Source organism: Dipodomys merriami, unplaced genomic scaffold, assembly GCF_024711535.1.
Source record: "Dipodomys merriami isolate MVZ:Mamm:240054 unplaced genomic scaffold, mDipMer1.0.p SCAF_7, whole genome shotgun sequence".
NCBI lineage: Eukaryota > Metazoa > Chordata > Mammalia > Rodentia > Heteromyidae > Dipodomys > Dipodomys merriami.
The window spans coordinates 55,921,343-55,945,140 of record NW_027206290.1 but is presented as its reverse complement, the minus strand read 5'-3'; the positions used below and the strand labels follow the sequence as shown (position 1 = coordinate 55,945,140).

Sequence of the window (23,798 nt, the reverse complement as noted above, 5' to 3'; positions counted from 1 at the left end):
ACTGAATTTTAGCAAATTCTTTTCCCTTAACATTTGACATTTTCTCCTTTAATTTGAAATGTATTGGATATATTAGTCTCTCCACCTTTGTCTGCTCAGGGCTACAATATCCAAGACCTCCAATGGAGGCCTGAAAGCACAGTACAGTAATAAGTTATGCACAGTAAGAGAAGAACAATAACAAAATAGAATCAATATAATGATGTAATACAACTGACAGTATCACTACTCAGGTGGCTTGGGGCTATAAATCAGGGTTGTGCAGGTAGCATATACAGTGTGGTTATACTAAATAAAGGGAGAACTCGTGGCCTGAGTGAGATGAAGGTAAATAGCGTGAGATTTCCCCACACTGGTAAGAATGGCACATAATGAACAACGTATGACATCTAGGATCTTCCACTTAATATTCTGGCCCGAGATTAACCTTGGGTAACTGAAGCAGCCAAAGAGTGGAACCATAGAGGGAAGGGGCTACTGTATAACAACACATAGTCTACTAAACTTAAGGATGGCTGTATGGAATAAATGTTCCTCCATTCTTTTCTTTTTTAAGTATTATCTCTAGATTTCATTTGCTCACTTTTTTTTTTTTTTTTTTTTTTTGCTTGACAGTCCTGGGGCTTGAACTCAGGGCCTTGGTCACTGTCCCTGAGCTTCTTTTTGCTCAAGGCTAGCACTCTTCCACTTGAGCCACAGCGCCACTTCTGGCCTTTTCTGCTTATGTGATACTGTGGAATAGAACCCAGGGCTTCATGCATGCTAGGCAAGCACTCTACCTACCACTAAGCCACACTCCCAGCCCTGTTCACATCTTATGTGGGATTTGTACCATCTTCCAGAGTGAGAAAAAAAATCAACGTTAGGCTATTCTCTGATCCTGCTATCAGATTACTTAATTGGGAGTGAGGGGTGTACAGGTCCTGGGGCTTGAACTCAGAGCCTGGGCACTTTTCCTGAGCTTTTTTTGCTCAAGGTTAATTCTCTACTACTTGAGCCATAGCTTAACTACTGGCTTTATTTATTTATTTATTTTGAGTAGTTATTAGTGTTTAGAGTCTCACAGACTTTCCTGCCTAGATTGGCTTCAAACACCAGTCCTCAAATCTCAGCCCCCAGAGTACTTAGGATTACAGGCATGAGCCACCAGCACCTGGCAAGCTTTCAGATTTTTAACCATGATTTAAAAGTAACTTTTTTTGGGGGGTGGGGGGGTCCGGTCATGGGGCCTGAACTCTGGGCCTGAGTGCTGTCCCTCAGCTCTTCAGCTCAAGGCTAGCACTCTACCACTTGAGTCACAGCGCCACTTCCAGCTTTTTTCTTTCTTGCTTATGTGGTGCTGAGGAATTGAACCCAGGGCCTCAAGCATGCAAGGCAAGCGCTCTACCACTGAGTCACCTTCCCAGCCCTTAAAAGTAACTTTTATGTATCCTAGACATGGACACAGACACAGACACACACACATAAACACACACATACAAATCTAGCATACATAAGTGTACATAGACACAAATAAATAACAAAATTCTCATGAAGCAGGAACTCAATTTTAATACATATGATACACTGCTATTTTTTATTTTTTTATTTTTTTTGTTTGGTTGGTTGTGGGGCTTGAACTCTGAGAAGGGGCACTGTCCCTGAGTTCTTCAGCTCAAGGTGAGCGCTCTACCACTTGGGCCACAGTACCACTTCCAGTTTTTTGGTGGTTAATTGGAGATAAGAGCCTCATGGACTTTCCCGCCAGCTGGCTTTGAAGCCCTATCCTCACATTTCAGCCTCCTGAGTATCTAGGATTATAGCCGTGAGCCAATGGCACCTGGCTACAGTGGTATTTTCTAAGCCATCAAAAATTCAAGTTTTTCACAACAAAACAGACTTTTAGGCTAGCCCTATGGTTTGAAATTTTAGATGATGTGACATTTGGTAACTTTTGCTGGACTGTGATTGTGCATACTACAAGATTCTGCATATACTTTTTTTTTTTTTACAAAGGAAAATATTCATTTTGTCTTTCAAATCTACATACTATGCTCAGGGAAACTAATATCAGGAGGATAGTGGTCAGAGGCCTGGACAAAAAGTGTGAAATGGGGGGCGGGGCGGAGCCGGGAAGGGATGGGAAGGGGAAACAAAGGAGGAAGCAACAATGCTTGATAAGAAATGTACTCATTATCTTGCCCATGTAATTGCAACCCCTCTATACGGTATTTTCACAATTAAAAAAAAAAAGTGTGACATCCAAGAAAGAAGCTGGGTATGGTGGCATGCACTGCCGTCTCTTACATGGCTTAGACATTAGCATCATGACTCCATACCAGCCTGGGAGAAAATGTCTGTGAAACTCTCCTCATATACTTTTAATTCAATTTCAATAATCTTATGTACTACCACTAGGTTTTTGTCTGCCCAAACCTAGTAGCCATCGAGAACTCTTAACTTTTCCACTATGATAATGGCCCCACCTATTTCTTTATTGCAATGATTCAATTTATGCTTTATTTGGAGATCATCTTGGTAAGTGAACATAAAGTCAGAATTATTACACCTTCCTAGTGCTTGCTACTTCCCTCTCTCCCTATATTATAATGACTTTCTTTATCCTATTAATTTTTTTCATTAAAGTCTAGTTTAATCATTTAACTATTTTTAAGTTTAGCGACTTTTTGTGGGATTAATACAGGCCTGGAACCTAGTTTCCGCTTCAACCTTGTGTTTATGCTCTTAAAATAGCATATAGTTGCATTTTAAGGCTAGTGGCAGGAAGTGGTGCTGTAGCTCAAGTGGTAGAGTACTCACCTTGAGCTGAAGAGCTGAGGGACAGCGCTCAGGCCCAGAGTTCAAGCCCCACGACTGACAAAAAAAAAAAAAAAAGAAGAAGAAAGGAAGGCTAGTGGCAATTTATCTTTTCAACTGGTAGGTTTAGTATACTAACATGTACTGCAATTTCCTACACAATTAGACTTGTTTATACCCTTCATTTTATTCTTCCTATTTATGACACTTCTTTATCTCCCTCTTCTTTTTTTGCATTCTGTTTGATTATATAAGTATTATCCTTTATTTCTTATATGGTTTGGAAGCTAACATTCTATTTTTAAATGAGTACTTTAAAAAAAAATCCCAACCCTAAAATGTTCTTTCCATTTTCTCAACATCCGTACTTGACTCAATTTCACCTATTCTTCCACCCACTGATCCCCAAGAGCAGAACCTACAAATCCTTATGCCTACTGCTTTCCATCTGACAAGAGCTCCTCCCCACCCTCTCTCACATCTGGACTAATCACTGTGATTCTGTCCCAGACAGCAGACACTTGCTGGTTTAAATTCCTCAACTGCTTGCCATGTGCTCATCACTGCTTCTTGCATTTCACTCTTTCTGGCAGGATCTTTCCAAAAAACATCCCTGATGAGTTCCTTGATAAAGTTTCAGCCCTCAGAGACCTGAAAAGATTTGTTTCACCCTCATTCTTCATGAAGGCATTAACTGCATACAATAACCATACTGACAAAGTTCTCCCACCTCTTTGAAGATTCCATTTTTTTTGCCTTGGCAGTGGGAGGGTCACTATTGTGATATCTGTCAACTGTCATTTCTTATCTTTTTAGCCTTTTTTTTTTTTTTTTTTTTTTTTGCCAGTCCTGGGGCCTGAACCCAAGGCTGGGACACTGTCCCTGAGCTTCTTTTGCTCAAGACTAGCACTCTACCACTTGAGCCACAGCGCCACTTCTGGCTATTTCTGTTTATGTGGTGCTGAGGAATCAACCCCAGGGCTTCATGCATGCTAGGCAAGCATTCTAACACTAAGCCACATCCCCAGCCCCTCCATCATTCTTTTAAAGAAACATCTCAGGGTTCAAAAGATTCCACACTGCCCACCCCAAAAAAAAAAAACAAAAAACCCTATGGGTGTATATTTAATCTTATTCGGGCTAATTGTGCTTTCCAAGATGGAGGAGTCATCAAAATTCCATCAATTCAAAAACAAAAAAAATCCTTGGCCACTGAGTTCTTGGAAAATTGTCTGTTCCTTACTAGCAGAACTAACTCTTAATTCAATTTTATTTCCTTTATGCTATCACTTGGGAAAACTTGTAGCCATAAGCTCCCCTATCAGTCCTCTCTTGGGCTGAATCTAACCAGCTCTTCAATTAGTCCTTGAGTTACTTATCCCCTTTTTCAAGTTTGCTTGGCTTTTTTTTACAGTACCATTTTTACCCATTTTCTGTCTTTTTGCCTTCTTTCCTATCTTTAATAGACATATGTATTATATGTACAATACAACGTAATATAGAATGTATACCTTATAATATAACATACATGAATATATAAAATATATTTGGTGAGGTTTTACCAGTGGCAAACCTTTAGGATCTTGTCTCCTAAATTCAATTTTATCTTTGCTTCAACTAAACCCTCCAGGAAGTCAATAGCCAAAGATGCAATTGTACTGAGGCAGGAGTCTCAGGTTAAAATGGTCCTGGAGACTTTGCTCTCTAGTCTCAGAACAAAATAGACAAGCTCCCACCATTCTCATCCCTAGCTACTGACTAGAAGCCTTTTATTCACAGTGCAGCCCTCCAAGAACTCAGAACAGACGCAGAGTACGAGGGAAGGTTCAGTTCCTACTCCCCACCTTAGACAAATCCCTGTACAAACTGGACACTAAAATCCCAAGATGACTGCAGCTTCCATAACTTCCTATCCCTGATTGATTTATGGCCCCTGGCTATCTCTTTGGGACCTCCCCAAGTTCAACTGAGAGCTCTTTTAAAAAAAATTCTTATTAACTTTCTAGAATTCTTCTAAGAAGGCCTCAGCATTCCTCATCTAAAACTTTAAGTGTAACCTATGATTTTTTTTTAATGTGTGTTCTAGATGCTGCCCCTGAGTTTTGTTTTGTTTTTTTTGGCTCAAGGCTGATGCTATACCACTTAAGCCACAGCTTCACTTCCAGCTTTTTTGATGGCTAATTGGAGACAAGAGCCTCACAAACTTTCCTACCCTGGCTGACTTCAAACCACAATCCTCAGATGTCAGCCTCCTTAGGATGAGAGGCACGAGCCACCACAGTGCTTGGTAACCTCTGATATATTTTGTTTAACCTGAAAAAATGAGGAATGCAACCATTAAAAGAGGATTCTGAAATAATCCTGAAAAAATGAGAAATGCAACCATTAAAAGAGGATTCTGAAATAATTTATTTCATGTGTTAAGAGGATAGAAATAGGCCGGGTGCCAGTGGCTCACACCTGTAATCCTAGCTACTCAGGAGGCTGAGATCTGAGGATCACGGTTCAAAGCCAGCCAGGGCAGAAAAAGTCCGTGAGACTCTTATCACCAATAAGCCACTCAGAAAACCAGAAGTGGTGCTGTGGCTCAGTGGTAGAGCGCTTGCCTTGAGCTGAAGAGCTTAGAGATAGCACCCAGGCCCAGAGTTCAAGCCCTACAACCGACAAAAAAAAAAAAAAAAAAGGATAGAAATAACTGACTTCCTAAAGAAACAATATTATTTGTTTTAAAGAGCTGAAACCCTAAAAATAGAAATGTATTCTCTTATAAGCCTTAGCTTATCCAGTAGCCATTTCAGATTCAATGTTAATGCCTGCATTGACATGTTTTTCTCCAAAAACTAAAAAGTCTGTGAAAAAACAGGTATTTAAACAGACCTAAACTTCTGAGAGCTTACAAAGAAGCCCAAGTCTCCAAATTATTAATAAGGAAGATGACAGGCCAACATGGCAGGAATCAAGAATCCTGATTTCTCAAAATAGATATGAAGAATTTAGATACACTGGGCACACAGAGTTCTCATCTGAGGAGACCGGTATCTAGAAAGCAGAGCTCAACCTGATCCACACTGTATCCCTCCAAACCTCGGCACATCAGCACTCGGGCAGTGTTTGCTGAGCAAATGATCTACTACATATCACATCAGGATAGTGTTTGCTAATCAATACTGTTACAGAAACCAAATTCAAATAGAAAACACAAGCATACTGATGGAGACAATAATTCACACCAGGAATGGTACATACTATCAGTTACTTCTTGGTTCTTCACAGTTTTTATATTATTGAATATAACCCTCAAGTTTCATTGTTTGCTGTTGGTAGTCAGGAAGGTAATTGATTCAAGTAAGATGATCTTTATCCCTCAAGCAACTTTGCCTAATTCTAGTGACATCAGTAGATTTTAAAGTTTTATACATATGTAAGCATATGATCACAATTTTGCTCCTTTCTTTCTGTTCCTGGTATAATCTGCTTCATTTTTCTTGAATTGTTGTACAGGGTAGGAGCTCCAACACAATGCTAAAGACAAGAGTGACCAGCAGGCAACGACTTTTCCCACAAATTATAAGGCAAAGATTTAATTGTCTATTGTTCAACGTGATGCTTACTAATGACTTTTTATAGACATTCTTTATCAGGTTACACCCTTTGTCAGGTTAAAGAAGTTGCTTTTCCTCCTTAGTCTGCATAAACTTGAACTGAATTTTATTACATACCTTTATCTGTGTCTGTTAAGATAATCACATTATTCTAATATTGCTTTATTTTTATGTTTATTTAATTTAGCTTAATCCAAGTTTTCCCAAATGTGCCACTGACGCTTGGGGGGAGGGGAGGGGTGTAGGCAGTAATGGGGTTTTGAACTCAGGGACTTACACTTGTTAGCCAAGTACTCTATCCTAAGCCACATCTCCAGCCCAACTATGCTTATTTTAAACATTAAACTAAGTTTGCATTCTTAGAATAAGTATGGTTCAATTGTCAAGTGAGCAAACATCAAATGAGCAGGTAATGCTCATGTTTTTTTTTAAAGAGTTTATGAGCAACTAGAATGCCAGTACAGCTAGCGAATGAAATCACCTGAACCTGGTGCTTTTGGTTTCTTCTTTAAATGAGAAAACTTACTCAAGGATCCATTTCCTTAATGATTATAAGACTATTATGCCATGCATTATAACCCTCCTCCCCTATCAGCTTAAAAATAAAAAAGAACAAAGCCTTGCTATATTGTCCAGGCTGGCCTTCAATCTGCAGTCCTTCCTACCTCAGCCTCCACAGTACTTGGGATTACATGAAGGTGTGACTGTCAAGTTCTATTAGACATTTTTAATAAGCACCAGTGATATTAATTTTGAAGTGTATTTTTACTTAGCACAGCTCTTCACAATACCCACTTATCTGTAGTAAAATTCCAGTTATATATTTGATATTTATGCCTTTCTTTTGATCAATTTTGAGATTTTGAAGTTTGTTTTCTAAGGATGAAGGTACAGCTTTGCTGAGGTTCTCTAAGGTTTGTGTTCTGTTTATTTCTTACTGCTACTTCCTTATGATTGGACTAGGTTTACTTTGCCTTTCATAATGTCAAGATACATGCTAAAAGGGCTGTGAATGTGGCTTAGTGGTAGCGTGCTCACCTAGTATATATGAAGCCCTGGGTTCGATTCCTCAATACCACATGAACAAAAAAAGCTGGAAATGGAGTAATGGCTCAAGTGGTAGAGTGCCAACCTTGAGCAGAGTTCAAGCCCCAGGACTGGCCAAAAAAAAAAAAAAAAAAGGTATTAATTTGCTAATAAGTTCATTAATTTCCATCTTTTTGTTAATGCATTTAAGTTACAAATCTCTCAGGATGTAATGTTTAGGTTACATACTTCAAGTTTTAATATGTAGCATTTTCATTTAGTATTTCCCTTTATAGTTTTGTTTTTGTTTGTTGGTGGTACTGGGATTTGAACTAAAAGGTTGTGAACTTACCAGGCAGACATCTTAGCACGAGCCATTCCACTACTTTATTCCTTTAGCTGTTTATTGAACATGGTCTTGCATTTACGCCTAGGCCACTGTAGACTGTAATCCTCCTATTTATGTTTCCTTTGTAACTGGGATGACAAGCACACTTCTATTGATTGAGATGGGGTTTTGCCAGGCTGGCCTCAAACCACAATCCTCTGGATCTCAAGCTCCTAAGTGGCTGAGACAACAGGAATGAGCCACTGTGTCTGCCTCCAATCATTTTTTTTAACCATCAACATGTATTTCAAAACATTTCAAAATTTCCAAGTACATGGAAATTTTCTATTTATCTTTTCAGTCATATTTCTAGTTTAAACTGTGGAATAACTATTCACTCCATATAATTTCAAGACTTTAATGTTGAGACTTATATTAGGGCCATAGCTATGGCCTTTGTGAAATACACTTTGGCTGTAGGGGTTTATTTATATATAGCTGTATTTGTATAAAGTTATTGTTTTGTTGAAAAGTCCTTATCGTTTTCCTTGTGCCAGTCCTGGGGCCTGAACTCAAGACCTGGGCACTGTCCTTGGGCTTTTATTTTTGCTCAATACTAGAGCTCTACAACTTGAGCCACAGTTCCACTTGCAGCTTTTTTGGTAGATAATTGGAGATAAGAGTCTCACAGACTTTCCTGCCTGGGCTGGCTTCAGGTCTCAGCCTCCTGAGTAGGGAGGATGGCAGGCATGAGCCATCAGCGCCCAGTTTTGTTTTCATAATATTTCCGTAGTATGTCCTCTTCCATTCTTTCACTTTCATCCTATCTTTTGTAAACACCTGGGTTTTTAAAATCCAATATGAATAGTATCTATGTATAAGCTACAGTGTTTCTATATCTAATATGAATATTTTATTGGTTTAGAACTTTATTTTGTGCTACCTTTTCACTTGTCTTCTTTCTTAACTCTTTTTGGATCATTTTTAAATGTTTCATTTGTTCCTATCAACTATTATAGAAGTGAATGGTTGCTTCATTCTTTAGTAATTGCCTTTGAAAATCAACATTCAGGGTTCACAAAATTACAAACCAAACAAACCTTCGCCTGATTCCATTACCTCTTTCCACTCAGTTATGTTTTCACGCTTTTTCAATTACTCAAACACTATATTTTACATTTGCTCAGGACTGTCCAAATACTAACCATCTTTTCACTGCTTTATCTCACCTTCTTCCACTGGACTTACCTTCGTTCCAGGAATATATCTGAACATTTCCTTCAACAGAGGTCCATTAATAAATGTCTGTCTTAATAATTATCTTCTTTTCAGAGGAATAACTTTGTGATATATTTCAAGTATATGTGAAAACAGCTTAAGAGGTTCAATGAAAGCTGTGGATCAATAAGGGAGTGGGGGCAGAGAAAGAAAAATAGGTTCTATTTGGTAGATTCTATCTAGGAGGGAGTAGGGCTAACAAGGAAGTTGAATACTTTCAAAATAGATTATTTGCAACTCTAAGAACAATGAAATCTGCTGAAATTGTTTGGGGATGGGACAAAAGCGACAAGGATGAGTGGTAGAGGGGTGAGAGTGGAATATAAACATGTGTAGCAATGTAACAATGAAATTACTCCCTGTATAACTAAAGTAAGCCAATAAAAATTAAATAAATAACACATCTCTCTCTTCATGCCTATTGTTAAACTTTTCCCTTTATTACATCCCTAAATGTATCCATGTGGATTCTATTTTATTCTGCTTGGTTATTCCTAGATTTTTGTTTCAGTTTGTTTTTCTTTTTCTTTTTTCATTTTTCCCTGTCTTGGGGCTTGAACTCTAGGCCTGGGCGCTGTCACTGAGCTTCTTTTGCTCAAGGCTGGGGCTCTACCATTTGAGCCACAGCGCCACTTCTGGCTTTTTCTGAGCCTCAACTTTCCTGCATGGGCTGGCTTCAAACTGCAATCCTCAGATCTCATCCTCCTGAGTAGTTAAGATTAAAGGCGTGAGCCACTTTTTTTTTTTTTTTTGGTCAGTCGTGGGGCTTGAACTCTGGCCTGGGCTCTATCCCTGCACTCTTCAGCTCAAGGCGAGCACATGAGCCACAGAGTCACTTCTGGTTTTCGAGTGGTTTATTGGAGATAAGAGTCTCACAACTTTTCCGCCCAGGCTGGCCCAGGCTGGCCCAGGCTGGCTTTGAACCATGATCCTCAGATCTCAGCCTCCTCAGTAGCTAGGATTACAGGTGTGAGCCACCGGCGCCTGGCTTGGTTCACTTTTTTAATGAGTGTCTCATCCATTCTGTAAAACTGTTAGTCAGTACCTCTTTAAATACTAATTCTATTTCCTCTCCTCTCCTGAAACCTCAATTAAAAACATGTCTCCAGATTCCTAATTGGTCTTAGGAATTCAATTATGTATTTCTTTACAATGAAGCCTGTATATTTTCTTCAGCGCTACCTTCTAGTTCATTTCTGCTTTTCCAGTTTTGTCTAGTCTGCTGATAAACCTATCTGCTATATTTTTATTATAAGTGTCAAACTTTTCATATCTACATGTTGCAAGGGCCCTTTTTCAGATGTGCTGAGACATATTACAAGTCACTGTTCCCTGTTGATATCTTCAGACTCAACTATAACTTGGAGTACAGTAAGTGGTGGAGTTTAAAATCTGTGCCAACTCCACTGTCTTAGGTGTTTGTTCACAGATCCATTCCTCCTGGTCCTTATTCACAGTGCTTTGCATCCTTCGTAGTTAGTGCCTTGTGTTTGTAACTGTGGGCTGACTGTTCATTTTCCTGTCTTAATTATACCTGGGATTCACTGAGCCTAAGATAAATACCTGCTTGCCCACAGACTGGCCCAGGAACACCGTCTGTCTGTCCAGATCAACTCTTAAATCTAAGATGAGCTTTTGTTTGCCAGCATGTGGATGAGCATAGGATGAGCATGAAGAACTTGAGGTATGCACTTCTCAGGCTGCACCTTCCCATCTGCCCTGGCTCTGGATAAGTGCTTACCTACCCACCCCACCAAACACACAACACACCCCAATGCTGGAGATAGAAGCTGCAGCATCATGAATGCTAAGCAGGGACTCTCCTACCGAGTACACTCCCAGCCACGGAAGTGCTGTGATAACTTCTGACTCATCTTCTGCCAGAAGGGATCTAGGCTGTATTGGTTCCAGCTCTTAGGGGAAGGGTCTCCTATCCCACAGCCTATGTTTTAATCTCTGATCTTTTTGCCTAGAGATACCATCAAAGCTTTGCGTTTCCCCAGTTCACTGAAGGTCTGCAGGGCTGTTTATCCTACTAGGTACTCAGATCACCATCTTCCTCAGAATTATCTGAGTCATTCCGTATTTTCCAGAAAAAAAAAATTTAATCTTTTATCTAGAACTTACTCAAACTTATTCCAAATCAAAAGATGCATGTAGCCAACCCCATCTCCTTTATCACCAGAAACCCAGTGATACTTCCATCTGTAAGCTAACTGATACTTGGTGTTGCTGCTGCTCACAATCAAATCAAATCCCAGCCAGGGCTTAGAAGGAAGAACACAGCTGCTGGGTGATATGAAGGTTGGCTGCAGCAGGAAACAACTCCTCCTTTTCCTAATCCTCTTCCTCCTTCTTTTTCTTTTAATTACAGGAATAACTTCTTAATCCAGAGCTGGACATCCAAAAGTTCTCCCTTATACATGCTTTCACTTTCTGATGTTTGGATTGCCCAATCAGCCACAGTTCAAATATGTATGATCACAGGCCAATAGTAGCCTAATGCTGCATCACAATACCTACGTTGTCCACTTCGCTGTATCTCATGATGTACATATTGTATCATCCACCTCCATCACCAAGGTTGTGAATACTGTACAGTACAATAAGATAATACTAATGCTTCCACTTTTAGTTCTGCCTAATTTATAAATTTGATGTCATCATAAGTATGTACATAAAGAAAAAAGAAAGCATAAAGAAGGTTCAGTTAAGTATTACCTGCAATTATAAGCACTCACTGGCCATCTAGGAATGTATCCTTCTACAGACAGGAAGACTAATGCAGCCCAATCCCAGAGTAGAGATGTAAGGAAGTAAAGTTCCTACAGGGGTATCTTCATACCACCACCAACCTCTGGATGAGCAAATTTTCTGATTAAAAAATATATAGTATTCAGATGCCAGTTCCTGCGTTTTTATAAAATTTGCTTTGGGGACAGTTTCTGATAACTCAAGATTAGAGCATTGCTCAATTCCCTCCTTTAACTCCTATGAAAAGCTGTTTTTCTGTTTCATTTTGGGATGAAGAAATAGCATTTGCTTAGTGGCAACAAGATCTGACCTGATCTCAAGAGGCCTTTTGCAAAGACTCACCTTTGGATTAACAAAGTCTACTGCTAGGCATTTTGTCCCTAGGATAAAAGAGAACTTGAGTATAAAGGAGTTAATTTTGATTATCAATGACAACTCAAACTTCACTTTGGTTCCTTTTTAAAGCCAGTCATTTTATAATACATTACTGCGCCAAGAGGGACTTAGTATAAGCACTTGGGGGAGAAGCCTAGCACACTCTTCTAAAGCTGAGGCTATTACTCCTTATGGCTCCACAATTCCATGCCATATGCCATAGCATACAGACTAAATGGAAATGTGTGCATGCCCGCCAAAAGTCAGTAAGACCATTTATGCCAAGGTTATGCATAACAGGTTATCCATAGTCCCCCAAATACACATGTAGATTAAAACAGATACTGTGAAATATTCACACTAGAGTGTGAAACAAGAACGAATGAATTAATGGATTACAGCTATTCCAATCACACATATACCGAGGAAAAGACAAGTGAGCATCAATTATGTGATTCCATTTCCCTCACGTTTAAACACAGACAAAGTGCTGGGCATCAGTGGCTCACACCTGTAATCTTAGCTATTCAGGAGGTTGAGATCTAAGGATCACCCTCCAAAGCCAGGCCAGGCAAGAAAGTACATGAGACTTTGATCTCTAATTAACCACCAGAAAACTGGAAGTGGAGCTATGGCAGAGGGCTAGCCTTGAGCAAAAAAGCTCAAGGACAGCACCCAGGTCTTGAGTTCAAGCCCTATGACTAACAAAAACAAACATATGCAAAATGTTAGAAATAGGAGCAACTGGAAGAAGACAATGATGTATTTCTTGATTGGTTGGTTAAGCAGGGATATGTAATTTGTAGACTCAAAATATATGTACATTTTACAATTACATAAATGTGTATATATTTACTTCAGTAAAGAGTTAAAAATATGTGCCATCTCTGCTAAGAAAATGCATCCCATAGGGCTGAGAATGTGGCTTAGTGGTAGAGTGCTTGCCTAGCATGCATGAAGCCCTGGGTTTGATTCCTCAGTATCTCATAAACAGAAAAGCCAGAAGTGGTGCTGTGGCTCAAGTGCACTAGCCTTGAGCACAGCCAGGTTCAGGGACAGTGCCCAGGCCCTGAGTCAAGCCCAAGAACTGGCCAAAAAAAAAAAGGAAAAGGAAAAGAAAATGCATCCCACAGGTTCTGAAGGAGAAGCACCTTAAAGGCCTAAAGAATCTGGAATCACAAAGTATGGTCGCTACTGCCACCTCTTAGGTCTTGCCACATACACTGTTCTCTCCAGAAATGAATTAACAGGAGTCTCACCAAGATAGCTGTCACTTCTTGCTGCAGCAAAGATGAGAACTTAGTCTCGTTTACTATGCTTTCCTCTTCACAATCTTTTAAAAGTTAAAACCCACTAAGATGCATTTGTACTGCTTGGTATGGGGCCTCACACTTGTAATCCTAGCAACTCAGGAGGCTGAAATCTGAGGATCACAGTTCGGAGCCAGCCCAGGCAAGAAAGTCTATGTGACTCTCATCTCCAATAAATTACTCAGAAAAGGCCAGAAGTAGCTCTGTGGCTCATGTGGTAGAGTGCTAAGCCTTGAGCAGAAGCAGCTCAGGGACAAAGCCCAGGCCCTGAGTTCAAGCTCTATGACAGGCAAAAAAGGAAAGAAAAAAAAAAAAGAAAGGAAAGAAGGGAGGGAGGGAGGGAGGGAGGGAAGGAGGGAGGGGAGAAGGAAGGGAGGAAGGAAGGAAGGGAGGGAGGAAGGAAGGAAGGAAGGGAGGGAGGGAAGGAAAAGATACATTGTACTCAAAAATTGACATGGTGAATTGAAACACCTTTGTTCATGAAACAGTAACCCCACTGTACATCACCTTTATGATAACTAAAATAAAATTTAATGTTTAAATTTAAATTTAATGTTTAAATTTAATGTTTAAATTTAAATGTTTAAATTAAGTTTAATTTTTTTTAACTGTACAAAATAAAACTCAGGATCTTCCAACTAAAAAGGGAAGTAATTTATGACATGAACCACTGTTCATGATGACATGATGGTGACTGGGCTTCGGAGCAAGGCAAGTACACTGGAGTCCACTAAGCCACATTCCCAGCCCTTGGAATCATGCTAAAGCTAGCCCTTGACACATCACTAACAAGACTTTTCATTGAAGGTCTTAATTTATTTACTCTTCTGCTCCTTCCTTTCTTCAATCACTGTGATTACTATTGTTTCTCCCCTCTAATGTGGACTGACCCCAAGGTTTCACACTTAAGCAAGCACTCTTGCCTCTTAATTCACACTTCAGCCCTATAGTTACTATTAAGTTCTAAGAAGTAATATGTTTTTCTTTCTAATGATAGTTAAGATTTTCTAAATCTTAATACTATAATACAAGCTATATACTTTCTAAGTACTATAGTACAAGCACCAAGAACTAATAGTAAATAATAAGATACCTAACAGAAATAGAGCTAGATCTAATTCCTATCTGGGTCAGCCTTCAGAGGAAACTTGTTTTTGATACAGCTGAGTTGTACATTTTAATTACTAAATGAGAAAAGTTCAAAAGAAATACCACTTGGGTATGAACAATCCACGTAAAATGAGTCAGTTACACATTTCCATCACAAAGAGCTAGGACTGTAGAATCGGTTTGTCTTTTCTTTGCCTAAAAGTAAGAGAGGCAGGGAAATGAAGGATGGGGTGGCTGGACTCCCTCACCACACTTCCTCCACCAGACTTCCATATGTGAGGAAGGCCTTGAAAAGAACCTGCCAGGAGGTAAGAAAAGGTTGGGTGCTGAGATTCTGGGCTGCCGAGAAACAGGTGTGTCTGGGAGCAACCAAAGCTGCCTGGAGACCCTAAGCCCCAGCTCCTCAAGTGCTTACATCTCTGGCCTGGCAGTGAGGGGCTGTCCACACTTGACAGCACCAATTCTACCTTCTTATCAGTTTCTCAACTGAAGCCAGGATGGATGTAATCCAGAATTTTCTTGCATTTGGCTCTGGAATATGTTTTTGTGTTTCTATTTGATGCTCTAGAAAATCCAGATGACTTCAGGCAAAATGGCAATAGACTCACAAAACCTAAGCACTAAAAATACCTCTCACTTAGCCCAGCAAGCATGGATATCTACTGGGTGCCATCACTGTTTTACACATTGCTGGTATAGCTTATAGTATTTGGATCCAGTCAAACATGGGACCTGGGCTGGGAAGGTGGCTTAGTGGTAGAGTGTTTGCCTTGCATGCCTGAGGCCCTGGGTTTGATTCCTTAGTACCACATAAGCAGAAAAAGCCAGAAGTGGTCCTATGGCTCAAGTGGTTGAGCACTAGCCTTGAGCTGAAGAGCTGAGGGACAGTGCCCAGGCCCAGAGTTCAGGCACCATGACCAACCAAAAACAAAAACAAAAACAAAAACAAAAAAAATGGGACCTATCAGGTAGTGGCAGGTGGTGGTAATGAGAAAGATATAAAGGTGAAACGGAAGCTGTCACTTTAAAACAAAAATGGTAGTAGACCTGAAGGGGTTGGGGAAGCCACCTGTAACTACCAAGGAAAAGGTCCCCAGGTAGAGGCAACAAGACAAGACAAAACCCTGGGGCAGATACACATGTGCCTGAGGATGAGAGACCAACACAATAGGGAAAAAACACTGTGAACACTGGCCAAGGAGGACACTGACAGGAAGAGTGGCACCACCTGCTCCAGGAACAGACCTGAAGAGCTGGATAACTACTTCAGAGGGTGGGAAAATAACCAGGTCGGGGTAGTGATCAAGGTAGAACCAACGGAGGTGGTGCAAAGCATGAGACAAAAAACAGGCTTTGAGGGTAGAGCTGATGGGATTTGCAGATGCAGGAGACACAGTTCTGAGAGCTAGGAGTTAAAGTTAAACCAAGACTTATAGATTGAAAGACGAAGCCCTTTGGCCTGCTTTATTTGATAAGTGGACACTGAAGCCCAGGAAGGAGAAACCGAAAGCTATGTCTTACCACTCACGGCTAGGGTTAGAACAACCCCCAACTAGGGCTTCTCACTGCCCAAGCGCATCTCAGCCCTCCTGCAGCTCATGTGTTACAGCTGAGCCAGAGATGCTGGTGATAGATGAGCCAGGTCACACCCAGGTGCCCCCAGCCCCTCAGTAACTGCCAATATGCAATCATACCACATAAACTAGGGAAAGATGCTGGTGAAAAAGGCATCAGCTTTGCCCAGGAAGGTCAAACACGGGTCACAGTTGCCACAAGAAAGCTAACCTGATGTGACAAGAAACTCTCATTTTTCTTGAGAGTCCTAAAAATCTAAATTTAATTAGAAACTGAGTGGCTCAGCTGTATGATACCCATGGGGTTGAGTCTAGTCCACAGAAGGACAGCTTGGAACTTGTCTCCAGAGTGCTAACACAGACCTTGTCTGCTTATAGCCTACTCACAGTTAGGGTACAGAATTAAAGGTTTGGGTTCAAGATGGTCTTTAGTCCAACGACTGAGTCGCAGATGATACCAATTATCACCATAAATAACTGACAACTTTTCAGTGGACCTCTTCTCTGACCAATAAGAGATTAACCAACTGCCCATCAGGTTGTTTAAATCTTGGTTTTACGTTATTCTACAGAGCACTAAGATGAGCCCACTCATACAATGAAAAATGCACAAATTCTTTCCATACACTGACCCTTCCAAATCCCAATGATCCTTTTAAAGTGGTATAAAAGAATATGCAAATAGTTACTGGCTTAGGAAATTATTTACACCAGCCAGATAGGAAAACTACGGTATAATGGAATAAAAGGTTTGGGGACCAGGCAGGTATTCCAGTCTTGCAAAATAATCTAGAAATCAGAAACTGTAACCTTCTTTATAAAGTTGCTGCCCATTGCTTCACAAGTGGGAAAAACATATTACTTACAACACTTAACAGGAAAACAGGAGAGGTGTCTGGTTTTAAACATAAGCATCTGCCTGACTGTTTCAGGAAATCCATTCAAAATTTGTCTGCCTAAGAAAATGGTCTCCTAGGAAGTCCCTGAGTTAATTTCCTATAATGCTAAGTGGCCTTCCTTGCCCAGGCTCTCACACTTTAAAAGAAATATGTATTTTCTTTACAAGCCCATATGCTCTCCATCTAATAACCACTTATTTTCTGTGTTTGGTACATTTGATCATTTTGATGCTGTGAATATCAGGTAAAAACTGCTGCCTCCACAATCAACCCCTTTTTCTTGGCATGTGGTTTACAAAGCATGAAAAGCTAGGACTAATGCTTTTTAAAATTTACATTTTATTAGGCTGAAGTTTATATGTGATCTGCCACCAATCAGCTGTTTTGACTTACTGAATGGCCAATTTCGTCTGGTCCAACATCATAATATTTCTATAAGCTCAAGAACAAGAACCTGAATGTTCAGTGAACGCCAGCTACCTAACCCAAGCTGTCTAGTCAGACTTTCTGTGACAAAGGGAATGATGCACACCTACACTAACCAATATGTAACTAATAAGCACTTAAAATGTGGCCACCATCTTAACTTTTTAATTTTTTTATTTTTTTTCTGTTGGTTGGCAGGGCTTGAACTCAAGACCTGAGCTTTTGTGCTCAAGGCTAGTGCTCTACCACTGAGCCACAGCTCCACATCTGGTTTTCTGGTGGTTATTCACAGATAAGAGTCTCATGGAAGCCAGGCACTGGTGCCTCACATCTGTAATCCTAGCTACTCAGGAGGCTGAGATCTGGGGATTGCAGTTCAAAGCCAGTCCTGGCAGAAAAGTTGGTAAGACTTATCTCCAATAAACGACTCAGAAAAGCTGGAAGTGATGCTGTGGCTCAAGTGGTAGAGTGCTAATCTTGAGCACAGAGAGGCTCAAGGACAGAGCCTAGGCCCTGAGTTCAAGCCCGAGGACCAGCAAAAAAAAAAAAAGTCTCACAAACTTTCCTGCCCAGGCTGGCTTTGAACCATGATCCTCACATCTCAGCCTCCCGATTAGCTAGGATTACAGGCCACCAGAGCCCAGCTAAGATCTTAATTCTTTATTTCATATGGACCTAGGAATGATACCTAGGTATCATTCACTGTATGTATAGAGTTTGAAGGCCGAGTATAGAGATGCTTCATAAAGAAATGAAATTCAGAATGCCTTCTCTTAGTAGCTCATTTTCAACTCACTCAACAGCTTTTTACCACTGAATCTCTTAATTTCAATCTTCTAGTTTTGCATCCTCCCTTCGGTAATTACTGTCCCAGGAAGGTAAAATTATACAGCCCCATAGAATGCTCAAAAGGCAGAGAAGTTGTGTGCCAGTGGTGCACACCTGTAATCGTAGCTAGCTATTCAGGAGGCTGAGATTTGAGGTTCACCTTTCAAACCCAGCTAAGGCAGGAAAGTTCGTGAGACTCTTATCACCAATTAACCCCCCAAAAGCTGGAAGTGGAGCTATGGCTCAACTGGTAGAGCACTAGCCTTGAGCAAAAAAGCTCAGGGACAGCACCCAGGCCTTGAGTAGTTCAAGCCTCAGGACCATCACGTACACACACACACACACACACACACACACACACACACACACACATACACACACACACACACACACACACACGGCAGAGGGACCATGTCACTTAGCTAACACAGGACAGGCACAACACCTCCTGGTGATTTGTTGGGCAACCTCATTCTCATCCATGAAAGAGATAACAAACAATAATAACTGCCTTATAAATTAGGGTTGTTGTGAGGCCTAAATATATAAAGCAAAATTACAGAATCTAATTTTAAATAGCAAATTTAAGTCAGGTCGGACTCAGTTTCATTTATACCATGAGACAATTGTTTGTCTACCTCCTTTAATAAATAGTAAGTATTGACACCCTCTGCTTCCAAACCCCAACATTCCTTTCTTGCCTTCTTCTCCCAGTCTTGTTCCCCTCCATCTTCTGGGCCTCAATTGCCCCAGAAGCCAGGCAATCTACATTTTTAACACTCCCTTTAGGAAAACCAGGAAGATGTGTGAGGACTTAACTACTGCATGTCCAGGATGTTGAAGGATGGTACTATTTCTACCCTTGTAGTTCTGACCCTTTTTTTCCCCTCTGGATTTTTCTTTGATTTTAGCAAAGAAAACACAAATGATCTGCTCACTTGATCCTGTGTCATTTGTCTATTAAAGCTTTCAGGGTTAAGAGAATAAGAACCCAAGGTCCCATACACTTAAAAAGTATCCCTGCCGGGCGCTGGTGGCTCACGCCTGTAATCCTAGCTACTCAGGAGGCTGAGATCTGAGGATCGCGGTTCAAAGCCAGCCCGGGCAGGAGAGACCGTGAGACTCCTATCTCCAATAAACCACCAGAAAACCGGAAGTGGCGCTGTAGCTCAAGTGGTAGAGCGCTCGCCTTGAGCTGTAAGAGCTGAGGGACAGCGCCCAGGCCCGGAGTTCAAGCCCCATGACCGACAAAAAAAAAAAAAAAAAGTATCCCTGCTACATAATAAGCCAATAGCCAATTAAATCATTTGCACTCAACTATTCAAACTGAGTTTGGTGCTATATAATTATTGCAGTCGGTAGAGTTAAAACTGATTTCAGCAAAGAGCATATTTGCTCAAATGTGACTCGATTCAGGATTTAAAACTCCCAATAACAAAAAAATGTTCATATATCACAGTATCACTCTAACTTCTTATTCCCTTGATAAAGATGGTCAAGGCCTGATTACTAAATATGAAAAGGGAAGAGTTCTGTTATAATATAGTACCTATACCTCTACTTACTGGAAACCCTCTTGGTTCCAAAATCCCAAGATCCTTTTCTTGCTTTTGTCCCCCATTTTGGCCTCCTCTAGGCCTCAACTGGCCCAAGAGCCAGACAACCCCGGCTCGCCGGGCAATCCAGGTCTGCGCTGCTCCATGTATAGGAAATCTTATAAAAAGGTCTGCCTTGACTTTCCCTTTTCTTAACTAGACAGGCATCTGTGGGCATCTCCAGACTTTCAGACCTGGAAGCTGCATTTGTAAAGGAAAGTTCGGAAAGAAGTTGGCAGACCATAGTAAACTGACCTTTGAAAAGTTCATAATAACCTTACTCATGTAACTGTAACCCCTTTATACAGCATCTTTACAATAAAATAAAATGTGAAAAATAAAGAAAAGTCCATAATGGAATTAGGACAGTACACAGGTAGCATGCTGCAGGGTCACAAATTTCTTAGGGTCTCGGATTAACAGGAAGTTAAGACAAGGGTATCTGAAAACTGTAATGAGGTGAAGGGGGTGGTGGAAAATGCTCAACAGTACAGGGCTACTGTTAAGTGTGCAAGATGCTTAGCCTAGGATGTGTAATTCTCCGGGCCTATTTCCCCAACCTCCCGAAAATTCCACCTAGGGACTCCTGAACCAGAAGGTTTAAGCACACTGAATGAACAGCTCAACAAATAGTGACCCGGGAGGCTCCAGAAAGCCTCCTAAATTTCATTTCCGTGGCGCTTCCCAGCCTATCCTGACCTCTGACCTCCAGGGTTATTGCTAAACTGCCTTCTGTTTGCACAAGGACCAGGCAGGGAGGCACTTCCCTGAACAACAACTCTGATCCTACTGGGAGTGGGTGGTACTATCTCCGGGCTACAGATAAGAAAACCCAGGTTCATTGGGGTTAGGGAACCTGAGCCAGAGGTGATGTAGCCAGGACCTATCTGGCTCCATTTTCCTCTTAAGTCTCTAACCCCGCATCCCACCGTAAAAGGAAAGGTAAATGCGTGTTAACTACTAGCTGGGTCCCCAGTGCTGTCCCCTCAAGTACAAGCGAGGAGGATCCCCTTACTCAGAGAAGGAAATGAGAGGTCCCGAGCAAAAGGACTTGTCCGAAGCTACTCCCCACGGCATGGGGACCTCAGACAGAGCTCGCGGTTTACAGTCCTGGAAGAGGCCCCTGAAGCATCCCCTCCCTTCCTACTGGAAGCGCAGGCCCGCTTGCTCTCCCAGTCCGGGGCAAAGCCAGGCAGCCTTGGCGGGCCAGGGCGGGCGGCGGGACGGGTGCCAGCATGCTTGGCTGGCCGGGCCGGAGGTGCCTGCTTCCGCCTGGGCCTGGCACCGCTGGTCCATTCATCCTAGCCGCGGGCGGGGCAGGCCGGACAGAGTCCTGGGTGCCCCTCGACCCCGGCCGGGCACCCTCGCGCCGGGGTCCGCGCGGCCCCGCCGGGGAAAACGGTGCCGAGGCCCCACCGCCAGGGGGAGCAAGGAGCCTCGCCCCGCACTCCGGGAAGTTGCCACGGCGGCCGCCGAGCGTCCGGCCCCGGACAGCACCCTCGGCCAGCCCCGTGGCTCCCAGCCCGCCCCGTCGGGGCCACGCCGATACCCCCCCCCCCTGCCCCCGAGGCGGGCCCTAGGCCACAGCTCGCAGGCCGGTGAGCTCCTTCCAGGGTCGTCCATCTCACCTAGCCTCTTCCCCCGGGGCGGCCCCGCCGTCTTCCGCCCCCCACCCCCACCCTCCGGCCCGGACTCCAGCCCGGCAACGTCATCCGGCGGCTTCCCGAAACTTAACCCCTTCCTCCGCCAGCTGTGCGCCGCCCCGCCCCGCCGCCAACTTTCTTCACCCAACTTCGGAGCGCGCCGGCCGGCCCGACGGCCCGGCCCGGAGGGAGGGGTCGCCACGTCGCGCCGCGTAGCCACCGCGGTTCCCCGACGGCGGGGCGCAAGGTCCGCACGGCGGGGCGCGCTGGGGCCGACGCCCCTGCACGGGCTCGGCCTGCCAGACACCCCCTAACCCCCAGGTCCCACCCGAGGGGCCTGGGCGACGGCCGGGGCGGGCGGGCCGGCGGCGCCGGGGGAGGGGCCGCCAAGGAGACGTGTCACTCGCAGTGCAGCCAGCCCGGGCGCCCCGACGGCCTGGTCCGCGCGCCGCCACCGCCGCTGCAGGGCCCGGCCAAGTTTTTTACCTGCAGCCGGAGATGCGAGAGGGAGAGCGAGAGGGCAGGAGATGCCGCCGCCGCGGAACCGCAAGAGAGGAGCCGGCCGAGCCTCCGCCGAGAAGCCGCCCCGAAGCAGCTGCAGTTCCCGCGACCCCGACGCCGTCCGCCCCGTCCGCCGTCCGCTCCGGCCGCTCGCTGGCTGCGTGCGCGCGTGTGGAGTCGTGGCACTTTCTGCCTCCGAGCTGGCGAACGGCCCCCCTCCGCCGGGATCGCCGCCTCCTGCTTTCCCCACCCGGGCCAGCCATTCATCGAGACGCCTCTCCCCATTGGACAGCTCTCCGCCACTCTGCTGGTCGCTGGCCACTCAGGACACGGACGGCCGAGCCGCGGTCGCAGCCATTGGGCAGAGGGGCGGGTCTACGCCGCAACCAATGAGAGAGGGGAGGAGCTGCAGGGAGCTGCGGTGGGCGGGGCCGTGGGGGCGGGGCCGCGCAGCGCAGCTCTCGGCTCTGCGCGGGGGCGGGGCTAGGACGCCCGGCCTACCTAGGGAGGTCGCAGGCCGGCCACGCCCACCCCGGGGCGGGCTGCGGCGGGGGTGGCGGCCGGGCTACTAGCTTTCGCTTAACTGGAGTGGCCTCCGCCTAGTGGGGTGGTGGCGGAAGGTTCGAATCCTGGCGGTCCTGGGCCTACTGCTCTGAACTCCGCCGGAGCTGAGATGGCGGTGGGTGTCACCCTGAGCAGGATTGCGCAATCTGGGAACATCAGGGGAAAAGCTTTATTTAAACCCAACTAACTTCGCCCAAAGCACCGCCCCCCTGGGGTCTCTGGCTGTGAGGACAAGTTCTGCTGTCTGATCTTCCTTCCAAGAGGTTTCAGACTGCATGGAGATGGAAGGGTCAGAGGTGCTCAAGGAATTGAGGTAGGGTTACACACCCCTTGAGCAGCCAGGGAACACCTGAGACATAGTCTGAGATACTGTACACACCCTAACCCGCAGAGCAGAGCAATAGTTAACTAACCATCCATCCGTGGTGGCAATCTTATTCCCTGTAAAGGGGAGAAGGAAAGGCTTTGGCCCAAGAAAACCCACCTATATCCCGAAAACCCCAACAAATTGCTATTTCTTCATTACCTAACCTTACCCCAAAGGGTAGCCAACCCTCTCTCCTTTATAACCTAATTCTTTTTTTTTGTTTTTGTTTTTTTTGGTTGGTTGTGGGGCTTGAACTCTGGGCCTGGGCGCTGTTCCTCAGCTCTTCAGCTCAAGGCTAGCGCTCTACCACTTGAGCCAAAACGCCACTTCTGAGTTTCTGGTGATTCATTGGCGATCAGAGTCTCACGGACTTTCCTGTCCGGGCTGGCTTTGAACCGCGATTCTCAGATCTCAGCTTCCTGAGTTGCTAAGATTACAGGCATGAGCCACCAGCACCAGCAATTTTTTTATTATTTTTTGCCAGTCCTAGGGCTTGAACTCGGGGCCTGGGCACTGTCCCTGAGCTTCTTTTACTCAAAACTAGTGCTCTACCTACTTTGATCCACAAAGTCACTTCTGGCTTTTTCTCAGTAGTTTATTGGAGATAAGAATCTCATAGCCTTTCCCACACCCTGCTGGCTTCAAACCACCATCCTTAGCTCTCAGCCTCCTGAGTAGCTAGGATTACAGGTGTGTGCCACTAGCACCAGGCTCAATTAAATTAATTTTAAGCTTGGTTTTTAACCACTATTAATAGTGTTGATTTTTAACAAATTGAATTAATAGTATTAATTTTAATTCTTCAAAGCCAGCTTTTTTTTT

The 23,798-nt window shown here is 43.6% G+C and overlaps 1 protein-coding gene across 4 annotated transcripts in view; it reads right to left on the bottom strand.

The window, feature by feature from the left end:
- The window catches only part of Rrbp1 (ribosome binding protein 1), a 72,681-nt gene extending 50,396 nt beyond the window's left edge, over positions 1 to 22,285 (bottom strand). For 3 of the 4 annotated variants that reach the window (XM_070006700.1, XM_070006702.1, XM_070006703.1), the window contains exon 1: positions 22,031 to 22,285. The gene's annotated coding sequence lies outside the window, so the exon portion shown is untranslated. Of the gene's footprint in view, positions 1 to 21,529; positions 21,547 to 22,030 lie in introns of those variants that run through there. The other variant, XM_070006701.1, reaches the window with a different exon arrangement.
- Between the last annotated feature and the right edge of the window lie 1,513 nt (positions 22,286 to 23,798).